Here is a 20,196-nt window from a genome sequence, read left to right as displayed (position 1 = left end):
CCTTTAATATAAAGTTATCAATATTGTTCTGTTTCGATATTCGTTTTGAGTTTTCAACAGATATGAAAATTCTCAACACCGGCTTATTTCCACGTTTCAAAATTATTATTAAAATATACAAAATAATTTTTTATCAATTTATAAATATTTATTTCTAATATATCTATTGTTCCAAGTTGTTTATAACACTTAATTACTTGATCAAACAAATATTTATCATGATACTTTAAAAACATTCAAGATAACTTAAAAATAAAAATTAAAAAAAAATGTTATTATTTAACCAATAGATTAAATTTTCATAAATATCAAACAATGAGATTTATATATATATATATATATATATTAAATTGGTTTAAAAGTAATTAATGTTAGGAGTGAAGTAAAGAATAGTTTTAATAATAAAAAAAAAAAATCTTTCTTTAATTATTGGAGTGTAGCAATTGATATACACCCCGTTTATTTTAACCATTTTCAACTCATCCATATAAAATAGAATTTTAGATAATATGAAACAAATGAATTTTTCTTTTCAAATGTTACCTTGATGACCGTAACTTTTTGATCTGATTGATTGTTAGATTAAATTAAAAATTTTATAAAAAAATTCTCAAGATCCATTTACAAGTGGGACACGCTTTATTAATTCATTTTCTAGATAGGTTTTTAAAAATTAGGCTTAGAATATCCTTTTTGGGTCAATTTTTCTTGTTTTTCATGGATTTTATGTTATTTTTCTATATCTTTAAGGATTTTGATTTTATTATCTATTACAAGTCAATTTTCTAGCCAATTTAAAGAGATTGTAAACCTCTTTAAAAGACAAACTATATAATTTAAAAAAACAAAACTATAAATTTAAAGTTCGAGTTAACAACCCTTTCACCCATCAATTTCACCCATCAATTATGTCTTTATATCCTTATTTATTGTCCTTTATGCTTTCACCTACATCATTCTTTTTATAGGATTATCTTGATCTTATGAATTAGGTTATGGATTGCTTTGACTAACTCGAGTCTTTTATTTAAAAATTAATATTTTATTATTTTATTATTTAATATTGAGTTGAATCGAGAATCGAGTTTTGTAATTTTTTATATTTCTCTTTCTATTAAGTTATCTCGTTCACATAATTCAGGTTATAGGGTTCGGTGGACTTGCCAAGTTTTGCTGGTGTTTTTTTAGTACATTTGTGTAATTGAGGCTCTTTTTTTCAGCCCTTCACATTGGGTTTATTGGGAATTGAGTATCGTGATTTTTTTATTCAATTCTTATGGTGTTATATTGGCCTCACGATCCGGGACATGAGTTCGACATACTAACTCATGTTTAATCGATAATTTCTTTTGTTTTTATTTTCTTCAATTTCATCATTTAGAATTAGTTTGGATAGGAATTGAGCTTTATAGTTTTCTTCCTTTTGGCAAGCTTTTTTTTTTCAAGTCATCATGGTCATTTTCTTTTTAATTTGATCGATATACTTTTTTTGTTTTTGTTTATCATGTAATTAAATGAAATCAAGTTTTAAACTAGCTAGGTTTATGACCCAAATCGTGAATTTCTCTTACTTCTTTAAAACATATTTCTAGCACTTGAACATTTTTTGTTTATGTTGGGAAAAGATTTCAATAAAGCCAGGGATTAGTATCTTAACTAATAGAGATGATCGCAACAAATGAAGACCTCTTCAGACTAAGAACAAGCAAATAGTATGTAAGTTTTCATGGTAATTATAACAAGCAAAAAAAAACTAGTTGAAATTGGTAATTCATATTCTAAGACAAAGGCGAGGATAATCCTTCTAAAACAATCTTACAATTGTATACCATTATCTATTTCACTTTATTATTTTACAGAGTAATGGAGTAATAATAAATGTAAATTTCTTTCCATATTAAAAAAAATACATATAAATTTGTTTACCTTTATCTATTTCACTTGATTGTTTTATCATGTTTAGAAGATGAATGTAAAGGGAAAAAGAATGGAGAGATATTTTGTTCTTAATTGTTTATCATTCAAATAATTCTCGATCAATTATACAATTTGTTCTTTATTTCTTCCTATCATTAAGGAGAAACTATAATTAGAAAATGAATCTTGAATTAGGATAGATAACAATTTTATAATTCAAATGAAGTGTAAGATTCTCTACTTGATTTTAATAGATTAAAAAAATATGGATAAACTAATATAGAAAAAAACATAAGAAAGCGATAAACAAAACATAAAAGTTCTAAAGAAAAAGGAAAAATAATTTGCAAAATAAAGGTAAATTATAGAAACAAAATTATGTATATTGGAGTAACCATCATTTCTAGTAAATGGATACCATTTGTATAATGTTACAAAATTTAAATCCTACATGAATTATAATTTTTAACCCTGTACAAATTATTCATGATGGGTAAAGATTTATACAATCAATTCTAATACAATTTGAATTCATGTCCAAGTGCGTCTCCTTCCTAACAATCTTATAAACCATAACTAGACTATATTTCTTGTTAGTTTAATTTGTTGAGGACTCTTATTCTAAAAAAGACTTGATTTTTTAGCCAATCATGTGAATTATCATATTTGTGGTTAGATGTCTTTTCTTGATTGATAATGACTTCTAACTTTCTTAGACGATCATAACTTCTAATTTCATTGATCGACCGCTTTCTAACTTCCCTGATCGATTTGAGTTCTTCCTATGCTTTATTGATTTCACTATTGATTGTTGATTTTAGCCTTTCTTTTTGTGTTTGTTAGTGAACAACTATTGTTTTTACTTAGTCGACACGTGAATGTTTATTTTTTATCTAAATAATGTCCATTCATACTCTTTTATTTTAGAACAAATGAAAAAATATATATTGTCATTTAAATGCTAAGACTGATCAAACCAGTTGATCATGAATGATGTGTAAAATAAGCAATGTTACCCAAAAATATCATTTATTCTCCTTTATATGACATTATTGTTAATAAAATCATTTTAAACAAGTATGCTCTAGCTATTCTAGGCGCGATGTTTAGGTTTTAACAAACTATGTTGCAGTTCTTTTATTAATTCTCAATGATGCCCAGTTCTTCGCTTAACATAAAATCCCTAATCTTTCTTCCAAAACATATAAATTTGAGAAATTTTTAGCAATAATTTTCATATCAATGTCTTGTGCATTTTCAACCACAAGAATTTTACTACTTTGCTTTTCATTATACCCTTGTTACATACCAGTAATATCTAGTAATCCTCACAAACATTACGTCATGATGATCAAAGATCATTTTATACCATCATCCATGTTGAGCCTCATCATTGGCTTTTATGTTATTTTATCTCATTGAAAAATTAAAATTAAATTAGTAAACCTTTTGATAAGGTTTTTGTGTCACTATATGGTATAGAGTTAGTGTAAGATATTCACAGTTATAATCGACAACTAATTAGTTATAATAAGCATAAAATATCATATTACTTTTATTGATTATGCCCCTTAAATTCAGTAGTATTTCTAGACCTAGGATTGAAACCTCATATTTAGCTTTATTATTAGTGTAGAGAAAATCAAGCTAAAATGATAAGATCACATTATGACCTATTAGAGAAACCACCACTAAACCTACCTTATTCTAAGTTTTCATTCCAACAAATTATAAATCTCATGAAACAAGCTCTTCCATAACAATGTCAGTATCTCATTCCTATTCATAGTTGATATGATAAAAAAGGTGATCAACTAAAAGATCAATCAAGACTTGTTATGTGGTTGCTCTTTAAGGTGTGTATGTAAATTGAACTCAAGCAATGTCAAAGTATATTTATTAATATGACCTCATAAAAAAGGTTTAGATAAAATGTACTTTATAAAAATTTTCTTGTAATTTACCAACTAATAACATGTACCAATGAAGATTTGCATATGTAAAATATAAGGATAAATAAAGCTTTTATATTAAACTATAACAATCTCTAATATCAATAAAAACATGACAAATAATAAATATCCTACTCATGTCCAACTTTATTTTTCTATGCTAACATGCTACCAATTGATCCTTAAATAGTAGAAATGTGTAGCTTTAAAGGCCAAACAAGTTTTGGTGAGGCCAACACTAAATGTCTAGCTAAATAAGTCTTTCTGTAATCAAAGGTAGTTTGTTTCTTTTCAATCCATTGAAATTATTTTGTATTATTTCCTTTCAATGCTTGTTTAAGAAATTTCAGTATGGTATATGCATTAGAGAATGAGAAAATATCTTGTAAAGAGTTAGAGGTTAAGTGCAACGAGAATATGGAAGTGCTTAGTTAAAAAATATATATTGATTGAGGCTATGTTGACCCTTTTGATTATAAGACTAATATTATCGCATGGGTAGATTTGTTTAAAGATTATATGAATATAACACATATTGATAAATAAAGTTTGAAAAATTAAAAGGGGCTTAGAGAGCCTTGATTGGATATTTATAAGATCGAGATAAAAATAATTTAAACTAGAGGATAAGTTCTTTCCAACATGGAGAGACTGATGCATGAGATGTTGGTCAAACACGTAGCCTTATGATAATAGACATAAACTTTAATTTGATTTTTGGATCGAGTTAAAAAATTTCTAAAATATTCTAGATGTTATGTTCCTTATAGAGTAGAATTTCTCTGGTCATCTGAGATCGAGAAGGCCTTAAAATTAGGCTAAGAATATTCTATTTTTATTAGTTTATTATTTTCCTAGTTAATTTTGAATTGTTAACTTATTTTTTAGGTTTTATATTTCTTCTTTTTTATTTGAATGAGAGTTTTGATTATTCCTATCTTGAAAATTTTAGTTAAAGACCTATTTGAAAGGTTGTTATCCTTGTTTTAAGGGTAGATTATTAAAAAAATAATTATTTATTAATAAAATTGTTAATTACAATTTCTATATGATTTCTTAAAAAATTATATCTTCCTTATTTTTTAATTTTTATTTCTAAGGTTTGACAGCTTATTAAGTTCTTCTCACAAAAGTAAATCCTTACCTTTTTTAGTAGCTCTTTGTATTATCATCTTGTGTTTAAAATATAAAAGACATGGTAGCTAATAAGAAAAAAAATGTCAACAATCCGATAAAAATAAAGATTTGTCTCAATTATGATTATTAAATATTGCTAACAATATGTTACGTTATATGGCATGAATGATGGAAGGGAGGGAAACTAGTAATTTATAGTCAAAGTTCAAATAATTTGATGCTTTTCCTAGTACCTTAAAATTGAGCTCAATAGGATTTTTTTTGTTAAAAATAGCACAATAAATCAAAAAAATTTAGTGAAATAGCATGATTTGAGTTTGTCGTGATTTGAAAATTCGAGATTTCATGTATATAACGCTTCACAATCACAACAACTTACCTTATCTCGTTTCACAATTGTAAGAACTTACCATGTTGTAATTGTGAAATTTAACCCAACCCTTTTATTCTCCCCCTATAGAACTAGAAACCCTACCCCTTTTTCTCTCTCTAAAAAAACCCAAGAACCAACCCTTTTCTTCTCTAAAAAAACCAAAAACAAATCTTCTATTTCGCTATAAAGCACCCATAAATCACATCCATCATTGTCTTCAAGCCTACAATCAAGTTTTTATCATTAGAAATTGTAATCACTAACATTGTCACCACTCTTTAGTAGTGACCACCATGTTGCCACCACTTTCCGATAAAAAAAAAAAAGCAATGTAAACATTTTAGATTGCTATTAATTTTATAGGTTTTATATTGAAGTCATGATTGGAATAGTTATTATTAAATTATTATTTAGGGTTATTTTGAAATTAAGGTTTGTTCATTTTTTGATAAATTATCTATCAATTAAATTAATCAAGGTTGATTTCATGCAATTGATCATGAAAATAACACGAATTAGGTTGGATTTGATGATTTTACGTTGCTTTGAATGTTTGTGTAAGTTGCTAATTTTAAGGATTTTGTATGGATTGGTTTGGATTATCTATAAATTAAATCAATTAAGACTGGTTATGCAATTCAGCATGAAAATAACATGAATTAGGTTAGATTTTAATGAATTTTACATAGCATTGAATGTTTGGAAGAGTTGCTAAATTTGGAGATTTTGTATGGATTGTTGAGATTAGCTATAAATTCATGCAATCGAGCATGAAAATAACTTGAATTAGGTTAGATTTTGATGAATTTTATGTTGTGTTGAATGTTTGGATAAGTTGTTGAATTTGATGATTTTGTATGGATTGTTTAAAATTAGCTAAAATTCATACAATTAGGGTTGATTTTATGCTTCTGAGCATGAAATGACAAGAATTATGTTGGACTTTGATAATTTTTTAGCGATGTTAAATAATTGGATAAGTTAATGAATTCAAGGGTTTTGTATGGATTGATTGAAATTATCTATGAATTCATGCAAAGAAGGTTGATTTTATGCAATTTTGTTTGAATTGTGTTAAATTGATCGGGTTTGGTTTTATTATTATTTTTTACACAATGTCTTATAATAACTTTATGTTATATTATTATGGTTGTAGTGTTGCTCTTGATGTAAACAATAATATCACTTGTAACAGCGAAAGGCGAAAGCAATGTGCTATTAAATGTCATTTGCAAAAAAGAAACAAGTTATGTATCATGAACTTGCGTTGAATTATAATGATATTAAAGTTGATATAACTTGGAGGTGTCAAATTAAAAAACATTAGTATTATTTTGTACCAAATTACATATGATAATATTCTTAAGACAATGATTGATTCTTTTATTCGAAGTGGATTAAACAAGATGGTATTGTACATGGGTAGTTGACCAACTCTTTTTTTTGTCCTAATTTTTTATGATTTGGTAAAGGAACATCATAATTTGTTAGTCTTTCTAAGTTAGCTAGGAGTGGTCAAAACATGTTATTGATGAAAGATTTGCTTAAAATGAGTGTTGAGAGTATGTTTGATAATCTATTCACTAATCAACATAAATATAACTCATTTAAGCCTGATAAAAATAAAAATTATAATATGTCAGGCTTTAATATTACAATATATAATGATGGTGATGTTAATGATGAAATAATTTTTCTTAATCCTGAATTTAAAGATATTTCTAGATCTACATTTATTGTTTGTTATGATTGGGTAAATATTTAGTCATAAACATTCCATCAAGGATTCTGATTTGATGATTGGATAAACATTGTACAGTAAAAGTAAATTAATTAATGCAGTTAAATAATAATACATTATATAATTGCTAAAATTATGTTGACATAAGGAGGAATGTATTTACTAGTTATATCATGTGCAGTCATCTAAATCTCAAGACGTTAATTAAACTAATTATAGATTTTATTAAGATAGGTAAATTAGAAAAACTCCCCCTCCAAGAAAGAACTATATATGAGAATTTTATCTCGTACAGCACAAGCAGAAACACCCAAATACTATGTATAGGTACCTTTTAAAATGATTTTTCGGTCTATGTGAATGTAATAGAGAGAGCTGCCAGTAAAATAAACAGACCAGTTCACGTAAAATTTAATGACAACAACACATTAGTAGGGCAAAATAAATGGCATTGCATGTTGAACATGTTCATCATTTTTTTTCACCGATTATGACCAAGATCAGACTAAATTCATGCTCAAGTATTTGGTGGGGTGTGCGAGTAGGTCGGGAGGGATTTTCTTGGGGAAGTAAATTCGTCCCGGCATTTTTTCTTTTTCCGTCTCTCACTTTCTTTATGTTGGAAAATGTTGCAATTAGTAGGATCCACACCACAATAATTGTTAACTAAGTCGTAATTTCGAGATCATTATCATCACCAAGTGCTTTGTTGTTTTAACCTTTAATTAAATATTTAAAGGGATAGATTTTATCGCTTTATCAGAAATTGAAAGACGAGCAGATCACACAGAACGTTCAATTCTTAATGTTATGATATCGTAATTTTTTTTATCAATCTACCTTGATCATTTACATGAAGAAAAAATAAAAACACAGTCAGGACTCCCATGGAAGATTGAGGGATTATCGTGCCACCATGGAATAATATGGGCCCTTTTGTTTGAAGACAAAGCTACCCGTGTTCTTGAGAGATGGCTATTTATCATCATCATATGCATCTGCGTTCCACTATTCATTACCCACAAATACAAGGATGCATATAAAACGACATTGTGCATGTCATTGTCCAGGCCACTGCTCTATAGAATGTTTTCTCTTTTGTTTTGTTTTGTTTTGTTTTTTGTTCAAACTGAGATGTATGATTATTAAAAGACGATCGAGCCACATGTATACAGAGTTTCAACTTTCAACAAGATCACATGTACCAGGCTGAGGATTTTTTCTTCGCTAGATTTCGTCAGCTTCTAAGATGACAGATTACATGATTATTACATGAATCCCTCCCTCCAATGTTGCTGTCGCTCCCTTCTGTTTCTCACTAGGGCCAATCGAGGGCTATAACGATAGGTTGAATGCATCAATGAGGACCCGTTGCAGACTTTGTAGTTATCTCAATCTGGCTTCCTTCATCATGCGCAGAGAGAAAGCGAGCTCCAATTGCATGGTAGCAGGTTTTTAGTTGGTGGGAGGAATTCCGGTCAAACTATATCTCTTCAAAATTAATTAATTTTATTTTTTTTATTATTCTGAGTTGCGTTATTAAAAATAAATTAAAAAAATACAAATATTATTTTAATACAATTCAAACAAAAAAATATTATGAAAGAAATACCTCTAACACAATAAAAAAAAACCTTGCTGCTTGTACTGTTATTGTGTTTTTATCATTATTGTTATTAATTCCATGGAAGCAAATTAGAATTACTAGAATTTAAGAAGACCTTTGAAGCTCCCTTGTGATGATAAATAGTTGAAAGGACCATACAAGCTGCACCAAATGCAAAATCTATGAATGTAAGAGATGCATAAATGGCCAGATATGTGTACTGCAGGCATGCATATAATCGATGTTTTCAAGTGTTTCCCACTGTCTATGAAGGTACAATCCTAGTTTGATTGCACTTGTCTTTAACGTACATCCACACTGTCTCTTTTCCTTTTATCACTGTCCAGGAGAAGAAACAATACTAGGAGGAACCCAAAGGGCTCACACAGTATATTAAAGCGAAACGAAAATTTTGTTTTTGTATTAAATGTTTAGAAAAACCATGATTAGAACATGCCAGGGATAGCTTAGATTGTTTTTGGCTAAAAATATAGTGTTATTTTGTTTTATTATTTAGTAAGGGTGAAATAATTTTTTAATTTTTTCTGTTTAATTTATATATAGTCTTTTTGTATTTAGGTTAAACTTATTATTTTAATTGTTTTATGCAATATTAATAAAACCCTAACTTTTTTCCGGTGTTTCTCTGTTTTTTTTTTATTATTGTTGTTTAACATGATATTAGAGTCAGATTTCATGAAACGAGACTTTTAATGTCAAACACAACTTTCACGATTCTAACTCCATTGTGAGTTGGCTAAGGATTTACAGGGAGCAGCACGCCGATTAGCTTAGGGTTTCACTTTTAGTTTTTTTTTTTTTTAGTGATTGTACAATTTTGAGAGAGTATTCATTCAATTTCTGCAATTTGGTATTTAATTTTCTTTTTTTTTTTTTTTCTTTGTTTGTTGATTATGACTACTAAAAGAAACAAATGTTGATTATGACTATTGAAAGAGATGATTTGCTTTAGTCTATAAGTGTGATGTTGGATGTAAAGAATTATTCGTATTAGAGTTATGTAATGAGAAATTTTGTTATGGGTAAAAGGATGTAGAGATATGTTAATGGAACTTCTGTGAAACCTATGAATACTGATAAGGGTTATGCTGCTTTGATAGATGTTTGGGAAGCAAACAATGCAAAAATTATTTTTGGATTAACAATTTTGTTAAGTATTTCATAGATACATGGTTGGTGAAGTATGAGACAACAAAGAAGATTTGAGATCACCTGCAAATGTTATTTACTCAATCAAATCTTGCAAAGCAATGTCAATTAGAGAATGACATGTAAGTTTTTCACCAGAAGAATATTAGTATTCAAGAGTTTTATTTTGCTATGATAATTTTTTTAGATTAATTGGCTCTTACATAATCGATAGAATTAAAACCATGTGGTGTCTATATTGCTTGTAGAGAGCATCAATGACTAGTATAATTTTTAACGACACTTCACAGTGATTTTGAAGGACTTAGAGGTTTAATTTTGCATCATTCTCCACTTCCTTCTATTGACTCAGTTGTTAGTGAGTTATTGGTTGAAAAAATACGTCTTTAGTCTTATTCTGAAACCAATTGCAACAGCAATCTCAAGCTTGGAAACATGACAATCAACACAATCTAATGCTCATAATCCACCTCAGGGTTACAAACCACTATAGTCTAATACTGCAGTCATAGTTTCATCAAGTCCTTTCACCGATCCTAGTACTTTAACTAAGAAATTTTAGAAGTTCTCTCCTTACAGCCACAAGCTATGTCTACTTCTTTTTTCGTATGTCAGTTGCCTCTTAATTCTTCAAGTATGTTATATTTTGAATGAGTATTGGATTTTGGTGTTTCGCATCATGTCTCTAGATTTTTCATCTTTTGCTTATGTGTCTCCTTTGTCTTTTATTCCTATCATGACTGTTGATGACACTCTTATGCCTTTAAGAAGTGTTGATTATGTTATCACACCTCACTTGTATTTCTCTAATGTTTATCTTATTATGAAACTCACATTGAATCTTGCTTCTATTAATTAGTTATGTGATTCTAGCAATTATTTAGTTATTTTTCCCTCTTTTTTTTATTATATGCAGGATATGAGGTCTCAAAAGCTGATTAGAACAAGTCATATAAAGGGGGGCTATATATTTTAGATGAGTTAAAAGTGCTAGTTTTTGTTGCTACTAGTATGTCAGCTGTTGCTCTTACTAGTGTTGAATTGTCTTCTTTTTGTTCAAGTCCTTTTTATTCTAGTTTTTTATTTATGGCATTCTCATTTAAGTTATGTTTCATCTTCTCATTTGGGATTTTTAACATCCACACGAGTTTTAGAAAATTTGCAAACTTATGATATTTTTTATTGTAGTGGATATAAACTGGTAAAATTTTCCATTTTACCTTTTAATTAAAGTATTTTTGTTTATTCTTCTCCATTTGATTTGATTCATTCTAATATATAAGGGACCAAAGACCTTCTCTTCTTGCCTTAAAATGAGGGTCTTGATATTATGTTTCTTTTATTGATGATCATACTCATTATTATTGGATTTATTTAATGAAACATCATTTTGAATTCTTTAAGATATATATAGCCTTTCGTGCTCTTGTCAAAATCCAGAATTCTACTGTTATTAAATGTTTTAGGTGTGATTTGAGTGGGGAATACACCTCTAATAAATTTTATGAGTTGCTTGTCCAATATAGAACTATTCACCAAACTTTGTGTACAAATACTTATGAACAAAATGGCATTGCTGAAAGAAAGTATAAGCACATTGTTGAAACTGTTTGTTCTCTCTTATTGTCTATTTTTGTTCCTACTGTGTTTTAGGATTCTTTTGTAAAGTTTTTAGTTTTTCCTCATGTAGAATGTAGCAAGTTATCCTTTCAATCTGATATTTATATCTTTCTTGGTTATGGTGAAGGTAAAAAAATGTATTGTTACTTTGATCCAATAACTTAAAAACTTTATATGTCTTAATATTATAAGGAAATATAGCTTGACTAAATTTTATTTTATTTGTATAGATCCATTTTTTAGAATTTTGATAGTTTATCATCTTAGATTCCTTGTGCTTCAAATCTCCATTCTCATGTTCTTACCTCGTTACCTTTATATTCTATTCGACCAATTCATATTAATCATTATGTAGGTATTGACACTTTACTTTCTAGTACACTGAAGGTCCCTTTTCTTCCATTGCCCCTCAAGCTCCGTATGAGATTGTGGATCACCTTTATGTCAATCCATACGCGTTCATAAGTCCACAAAGTTACTAGATTTTATCTATTCTTGTTATTCTTCATCTTTTACTTTCTTTTTTAGCTTCTATTCATTATTTCCCTGAGTCTTCTTCCTATAAAGAGACAATTCTCGTTTTTCTTTGGCAGTAAATTATAGATGAGGAATTTTTAGCTTTGTATAAGACAGATACTTGAGATTTTGTTCCTCTATCTCCTAGCAAGAGTATTGTTGGTTGTTGTTGGGTGTATAAGATTAAGACTAATTCTGATGGATCTATTAAGTGATACAAAGCTAAGTTAGTTGCAAAATGATACTCCCAATAATATGGTATGAATTATAATGAGACATTTGTTCATGTTGCAAAAATAACTACTATTTATACTCTTATTGCAGTAGCTTCGGTTCATCAGTAACATATCTCTCAACTTGATGTTAAAAATGTATTCTCGAATGAAGATCTTCAAGAAAAAACTTATATGGCATCCCCTTTTGTTGTTTCACATGATTTTAGGTATGTTTGCAAACTCAAAAAAGATTTAGACAATCTCAAGCAAGCACTTCGTGCTTGGTTTAAGAAATTTTTTGTTATGATCTCTTCTCTTGAATTTAGTTTTAATAATCATGATTCTGTTTTTTTTTATTAAGTTGATTAATCAAGTCTAAATCCCTCCCAGGTTCTATATTGATATCCCTTGATAAATAGATCGATGGGAGCTCTTTGCTTTCGTGACCTGTTCTGCACACAGATGTTTACATCTTCGTAAAAAAAAAAAAAAAAAGGGGGGGGGGCAGAAAGGAAATAAAAACAAGTCAAAGTTTGAACGGTCCAAATTATGTGACTCACGTTTTCCTTTATATTTATGATCACCATCCGTTGGCTCATAGCCTTGCGTCTGGGAAGGATAGTCCATGTTCTTTCCTCCACCTCCAAGAAACCATAGCTCAAAAACAATAGCGAGGTATATTAATTGCTTCTTGCAATAGGAATCACATTCCTTAATTATTTTTAACGGGGATTAGTCCCACATTGTGAGCTTGAAATGATACCAAACTAAGCTAACTATCCACAAACGAAAATAATGTATAAATAAACCCTTAATTCTAAATTCTTTGATGTGGTAATCTATGAGTAGTAAAGTGAGTTTTATGAATTTTAATTAATTGATTGGTTTGCTGTGAAAAAAGTAACGGCAGCCTATATTTATATGAAAAGTTCGTTTATATAGTATTGAATGAAAAAATATTGCATATTATATAATTAAATGAAAACAGCTATCGCAATAATTGAACAGAGAAAGTGGGAACGGAGGGAAATGAATGAAAAGCACAATCACAACACAAACAGTCAAAACTCTCAATTTTCAAGCTTTTAGAGAAAAGAAAAGCAAAAGGTTTGTTTCATTCATCCGCATCACATGTATCAAGCGAATGGAACATTCCTACAGCATACAAACGACGAGAAAAATGTGGAGATTATGATAAACATGAATACAAAAACCACTTGGGAAGAATGGTAACATACATGCACGGAGGATGGAGAATTTCAGACCGGATCTATCTTGTCGGACACGATCAGATTTCTAGACTGAATCGAACGTATTGGTCGGAAGAAGTATATATATATATATATATATATATATATCCTTCCCATCCCCAGTCCAATCCCATGAAAATGAGGTTTGTTCAAACGTCCAGGGGCAATGGCTCCTCTAATTCTGATTGGAGGGAAGACGTGAGAGTTAAGGCAAGGCCGAGAAGAACAGGAAATAAAAGGTGGCTGGTGGTTTTCATGTCTTGTGGGCATGGCGATATATGGATAAGAAATGGCGTGTTTGTTGAAATGATGGCCTACAGACATGTCGTCTGACAACTGGGGAAGCTGTTCACGTTAGTTGATTGGGCAGGGTTGTTCTGTATCTCATCGCTGTTGCCTGCTGGGGGCGTTATCACTCTTCCGTGATCTTACAACTCCACTCTGGTACGCGTCTCCTCCTTTTTGGAGATTTTGTAGCGTGGCTCTAAAACCTCGTCCGGTTGAACCGGTAAGAAACTGAAGGGAGATAAAAATATGATTATTTGGTAAAAAATCTAGGATTCACCTTATGACTTATGACTTGATCTAACAAAACTTGATTAAAATTTTAATTATAACTTATTGACTATTTATTTATATTTAACAAAAAAAACATTGTTTTGATGTATAAGAAAAAAAATTGTTGTAGTGCAATAATATCCTTACCCTTCATTACAACAAACAAATGACCTTTATATGTGGGTAAAATGGTCTTTTCTGAGAGATTCATTTTACATTATGAAATTAATTGAGGATATAATGATTTATTAACCTTTTTCACACAATCAAATTAAATAAATACCCTTAACATGTTAACAAAAAAAATAAAGGATAAAAGGGCTTTTTGCATCATTTTTTATTTTAAAAAAAGAGACAAATACTTCATTGTCCTTCAAGTAAAAAAATTAAAAAAGAAGGGGTTAAAGGGCATTTTAGTATTTTTATCAAGGTTTACATATTATAATTTATTTGAATTTAGGGCAAATCAATCTTTTAACATATATTAAAAACAAATGGTTGGGGTGTGCGTAGCATGCATCATTGAGTGGTCATTGCCCATACCTTTCAGACGACACATATGGCGTTTTTCGACAGCCAAAAAGATTTAACCACCGTGTCATCAAAGCATCCAATGGTGGCAAAAGCTAATGGAATGATGCATGTAGTCCAATTCACGGATGGGTCGACACTTGAGTGTTTTTCTCCCCCCCCCTCTCCTCTCTTCTCTCCCTGAAATCTGTGTTGGGTTCATCAAATTTTAGAATTGTCCTCTCATTTTGTTTTTCTTTCAATTGTGGTCTTTCTTTTGATTGGTATTTATTTGTTTTGGATTCTTTTTTTGATATTTTTTTTCAATTTCATCTCCTTCCATTTAGCTTTATTTAATTTTTATATCAAACATGATACTCACCCTTTTTATTGTTGTGTTTTTTTAATCATTTTCTTGATTTGTTTATTTTTTCAGTTTTGATCCTCATTCTTCTATCATTTTCTTTTTATTTTATTATTTTATCCTTCAATATTTGATTTAACTTAGTTTTTTTTATTCAATTTTGGTCCTCATTCATTTAGTTGCTTTTTTTTTTATCATTTGCTTTATTTATTTATTTTTTAATTTTATCCCTAAACATTTTATTTTATTAATTTTTTTTATCCAAATTTGATCTCCATTGTTTTAATTATTTTTTTTTTCATTTTCTTATTTTATGAGGTTATCTTTGTTGTAAGTTAACTAAGTTAACCCGAGTTGTTTTGGATTTTTTTTTAAATCATTTTCATCCCCTGATATTAGGTCTTGAGCTTTTGTATTTTTTATGTTTTTCCTTTATATGATGTTATCCCGGGTCGCAGGTTAGTCATGTTAACCCATGATGACTTAGGCCTTTTTTTTAAAATTTTTTTATTTAAATTTGATTTTTTTTCTAGGTCATTTTTTGAAAAATAAATATTTTAATCTCGATCAAATGTCACGAGTGGCAAGTTAATAAAGTTAATCCAGACTAACTTATGTTTTTTCTTCGTTGTTTTTTTTTTATTGATTTTTTTTTAATTTCATCATTTGAGATTTGGTTATTGAGCCTTAAGTTTTGTGGTTTTTTTTATTTTCTATTCTACGAGGTGTCCCAATCTCATATCTCTCATGCTCATCGAATCGACCTGAGTTGACTCAGGTTTTCATCGTCTAGATATATTTTTTTATGTTAATTTCTTTTTTAATTTGAAATAATCTAGTGTTTGTTAAAAAAGATGATTGTTCTGTGAGTATAAAGAGACTTTTATGGTTTTTGCAATGGAGTATATTGATTATATTTTTTTTCCAGTGTAGTGTATTTATTCAATTGATTTTACCAATTGAGTATCAGTATGTGTGTTAAGTGGTTATTAATTTTTCCACCATCTGAAGCCTGACCTTTTGATTTTATACTAACTAATATTATGAAACGATTTTCTTAAAAAAAAAAAAAAAAGTCATTATTTTCAAAATAATGCACGTTACCCAATGAATTACTAATCTGGATTAGATTTTATATTAGTATTTTTTAAAATGTTTTTGTAAAATTTTAAATAACTAAAATTAAAAATATAAAAAAAATTATTTTAATACTGAAAAGCATTTTTTACATTGCATTACAAAATCATTATTACCATAATGCTTTGATTAAATCATAATCAGGAAACACACACTGTGCTCTATTTATTTGGTAATGCTTTGATTAAAGCCATTAAACCAAAGCAATGATCAGTCATGCGATCTTTTCCCAAATACTCATATTGGAAATCATTATTACCATCGTTCCAAGTCATGATTACCATTTTCTACTCTGAAAGATTTATCAGCTCTACCGCGAGGAACTTCCATGTTTAGGCAAAGTTTGTTTTTATGTTTTTAAAGTATTTTAAAAAAGAATTAAATTTTTATTTTATTTTAAATTAATACATTTTTATATATTTTTATATATTAATGTTAAAATACATTTTAAAAAACAACTAAAACTACACTTCCAAATATTCTTTAATATTTGTTGAAATCTTTCTTAAATCATAAATCCAAATACAAATTTTCTAAGGGGATAGCTGGGAAGCCCCCGGCCCATGCAAAAATTCGTCTTTTTTCCCTTCTTTCCCTGGAATAATTATAAATTTTGCCCCTCTCTAAATTTTTATTTCTAATTTTTACGCCAAACCTAGTATCCTGCCTGTAACCATCCTCCAAAATATGCACACCTTTTCACTTTTGGGCTATTGAAAGTCTAAGAGACCATCGTAAGCCTTGGGGGAAAATCACGCTGGATTAAGCCCAGCTCATCAAAATGCAGCAATGGCTTGGACCATACCTTGCTAGACCATATCCCCAAACTGCAACCTTTACACGAGCCATTTAGCAGGGATTTATTTCACTTTTCTTTTAAAGAAAAGCATTCGCTGTATGTAATAAAAAAGTTAATTTCATGATATAGTTCAACTAATTAAATTTTAAATTATTAATTTAAATTTTATAAATTTTAATATTATTTAAAATTTATATAATTATTAATTTTAAAATTTATAAAATTAATTAAAATACATGCAAATTGGTGTTGGTGGATAACCACATTAATAAATTAAAAAAAAAAGGTTAATTTCATTTTAGAAGTATATGCGTTCTATAGATTTCTACTCAAATATTTTCTCTTTCTCATTATTCCAACCATAAGGCCTTTCCGTCCATCTCCGTTAGCAAACTAATAGAAAATAAACTTTTATGAGGGGATGTTTGGGAGTATGGCAGCGGTTACTTTTCAAATAGCTTTTCGTGCCGAAAAAGCATGTCAATAATATTTTTTTTATTTTTTAAAAATTATTTTTAATATCAGCACATCAAAACGATCTAAAAAGTACAAACCGCACTCAATTTTAACAAAAAAAAAAAGTTTGAAATTTTTCAAAAAAATAGGTTGAACCTCAATGCCAAACAGCCTCTTCAACCCGCTAAGAATATAAATAGTTTTCTTTAAAAAACTTCTCACATGATTGATTATAAAATACATGTAAAAAATTTTATTTTATATCAAATCCACTTTGAAATAAAAAAAAATCATGGAAATATAATTAATATGAATTGTAATCAATAAGAAAAACAAAGTTCATATAAGTTATTCTAAAAAGGACCATTGAAATCATTAAATAAATCAACTTCATTTAAAAATTAATAAATAAAATCTTTATATATTCAGGTCATTTCAAAAACTAAAAACAAAGGGAAAAAAAACATGCTAGATATGCTAATTTGAGTTGATTTTTTTCTTCAACCTATAAAAGTAGCATATATCTAGTTCTTGTACTCTTTCATCCTGTTGCCCGCAAGATGATGCTATCAATTTACTTGAGAAATTAGCAGATGTGTTCTTTAGAGATGTGAAAAAAAGAAAGAAGGAGAAGGTTGAATAATTTTGTCACATGGGAAAGAGAGAAGGGGAGAGGTTGATGAAGAAGAAGACGGATGTTGTAAGAGAAGAGGAGAGGGTAGGGTCGGCTAGGGTGAGAAAGAAGGAAGATTTTAGGTGAAAAGTGGGCCAGCACAATAAATGAGAAAAGAAAAGGCTGTCACATCATCAAGAGCTAATTTAAAGTTAAATAAATTTTTTGAGTCAATCATTCCGGGTTGATATTTTTGACCTGGATTTTGTCCTGATCGGCTCTGTATTGGATTAGAATAACTATGCACTTGTTTGTATCTGAATTACAGTAATAATTATTTTAAAAGTGTTTTTTATTTTAAAATAATATTTTTTATTTTTTAAAAATTAATTTTGATATTAATACATAAAAAAATATTAATTTAAAATTAAAAATAATTTCAAAACCCAAATAATAAACACTCCATCGAGTAACTGCTATGAAAGAGAGATAGAAAACTAAAAACAAAACTATACAAGTAAGAATATAGCAAGATCATCAAAATGTCGTTCGAAGAACTGCCTAATTAAGCCTGATGATCCATGACAGGGAGGGCCAATCACTTGCCAAACTAAATTAATGGTGTCTGGTTGCCCTCGTCCTCGAAGACGAAGAGGATGAAGAAGTTTGGCTTGTAGATGAGCTTGCTTGTTGACACTTGTATAAGCTAATTTCTTTTTTTAACCTTGCTAAATGAGGCAGCAAGATGTAAAAAAAAAAAAAAAAAAAAAAAAAAAAAAGGACACCATAAGCCTGAATGGCAAGAACATGAAGGGGATGATCAGTTTTTGCTCGATTTAGTTTTTATTAAAAAAATAATAAAATTAATTTTTTTTAAATTAAAATTGGTTTAAATCAACTAGTTTTGATTTGATTTTTTAAAATAAAAATCGGTTCAAACTGGTTTGACTTGGTTTTTTCGGCTTTTTCAGTGTGGATCGGTTTTTTTTCTAGATTGGCTTGATTTTTCCGATTCCGTTTGGTTTTTTCAATTTCAGACTTATAAAATTGAACCGGTCGGTTTTTTTAAAATTTTAATTGGTTTAATCGATTTTTTTCATAGTTTTGTTTCTTTGGTTATTTTTTTTTTCAGTTTTCTTAATTTAATCAATTTTTTGATTTTTCAGTTTTTTTCATTCATGTTACATCCATCTATATCTGAAACCTCATTTAATACCTTACATTAGAAAGTAAATAATTACCTCACAATTGGACTAATCTAATTTGATGAAACATTCTAGCTGACTCAATCACTTAAATGAAGAAAAGCAAAATCTTACGATTAACAAATATTCTAAAATGTGTAGGTTTTTCACTGTAGCAAGTTTTTTTTTCTTTGCTTTTGTTTTTTTTTTTTTTACATGTTTTTTTTTTCTTTTTTTTAACCCAAAATTGACTTCTACTTCTTCTTCTTTTTTTATTTTTTTTCTAAAATTATTTTTGCTAATTTTTTTAAATATTGAGCTGGTTGAAAATTTAACTATGTAGTTTTTTTCTTTAAAATATTGTGGATTGCTATAATATTCTAATATATTGTTTTTTTTTTTCTTTTTATGATTTGTTTTTTCAAAATAATCTTTGTAGATTTTATTTTTTTTATATTAAGTTGGTTGAGAATTTAGCTTTGTATTTTTTTTTTAAATAATAATATGGATTGCTACAGTGTTTCCCCTACATAGTTTTTGTTTTGCTGCAAGTGTTTTCCATATTTTTTTTTTAAATTATCTTTATCGAATTTATTTTTTCAATATTAAGCTGGTTGATAATCTAGCTTTAGCTTTCCCCACATGTTGTTTTTTTTTTCCAAAATTGTCATTTTTTACATATTTTTTTTTTTTTTGTTTTCTTATTTTTCAAAATTATTTTTGTTGATTTTATTTTTTTAATATTGAGTTAATTAAAAATTTAGTTTTTTAGTTATTTTCTTTAAAACACTGTAGCTTTCCCCATGTGTTTTTTTTTTTCTCTCTTATTTCTTCTTTTTTTACATGTTTTTTTTTCATTTTTTTTACCCAAAATTGACTCTTTTTTTTTTAAATAGTCTTTGTCGGTTTTTTTTATATATATCAAGCTAGTTGAGAACTTAACTTTGTAGCTTTTAAAAAAAAAAACCACTATGGATAACTATAGTATTTTCCTTACATGGTTTTTGTTTGGCTGCAGTGTTTCCCCCACATGTTTTTTTTTTTAATTATCTTTGTCAAATTTATTTTTTTAATATTG

This window comes from Populus alba, chromosome 1 (genome assembly GCF_005239225.2).
Source record: "Populus alba chromosome 1, ASM523922v2, whole genome shotgun sequence".
NCBI lineage: Eukaryota > Viridiplantae > Streptophyta > Magnoliopsida > Malpighiales > Salicaceae > Populus > Populus alba.
The sequence above is the reverse complement of the archived record's forward strand: the minus strand, read 5'-3'. Positions refer to the sequence as shown.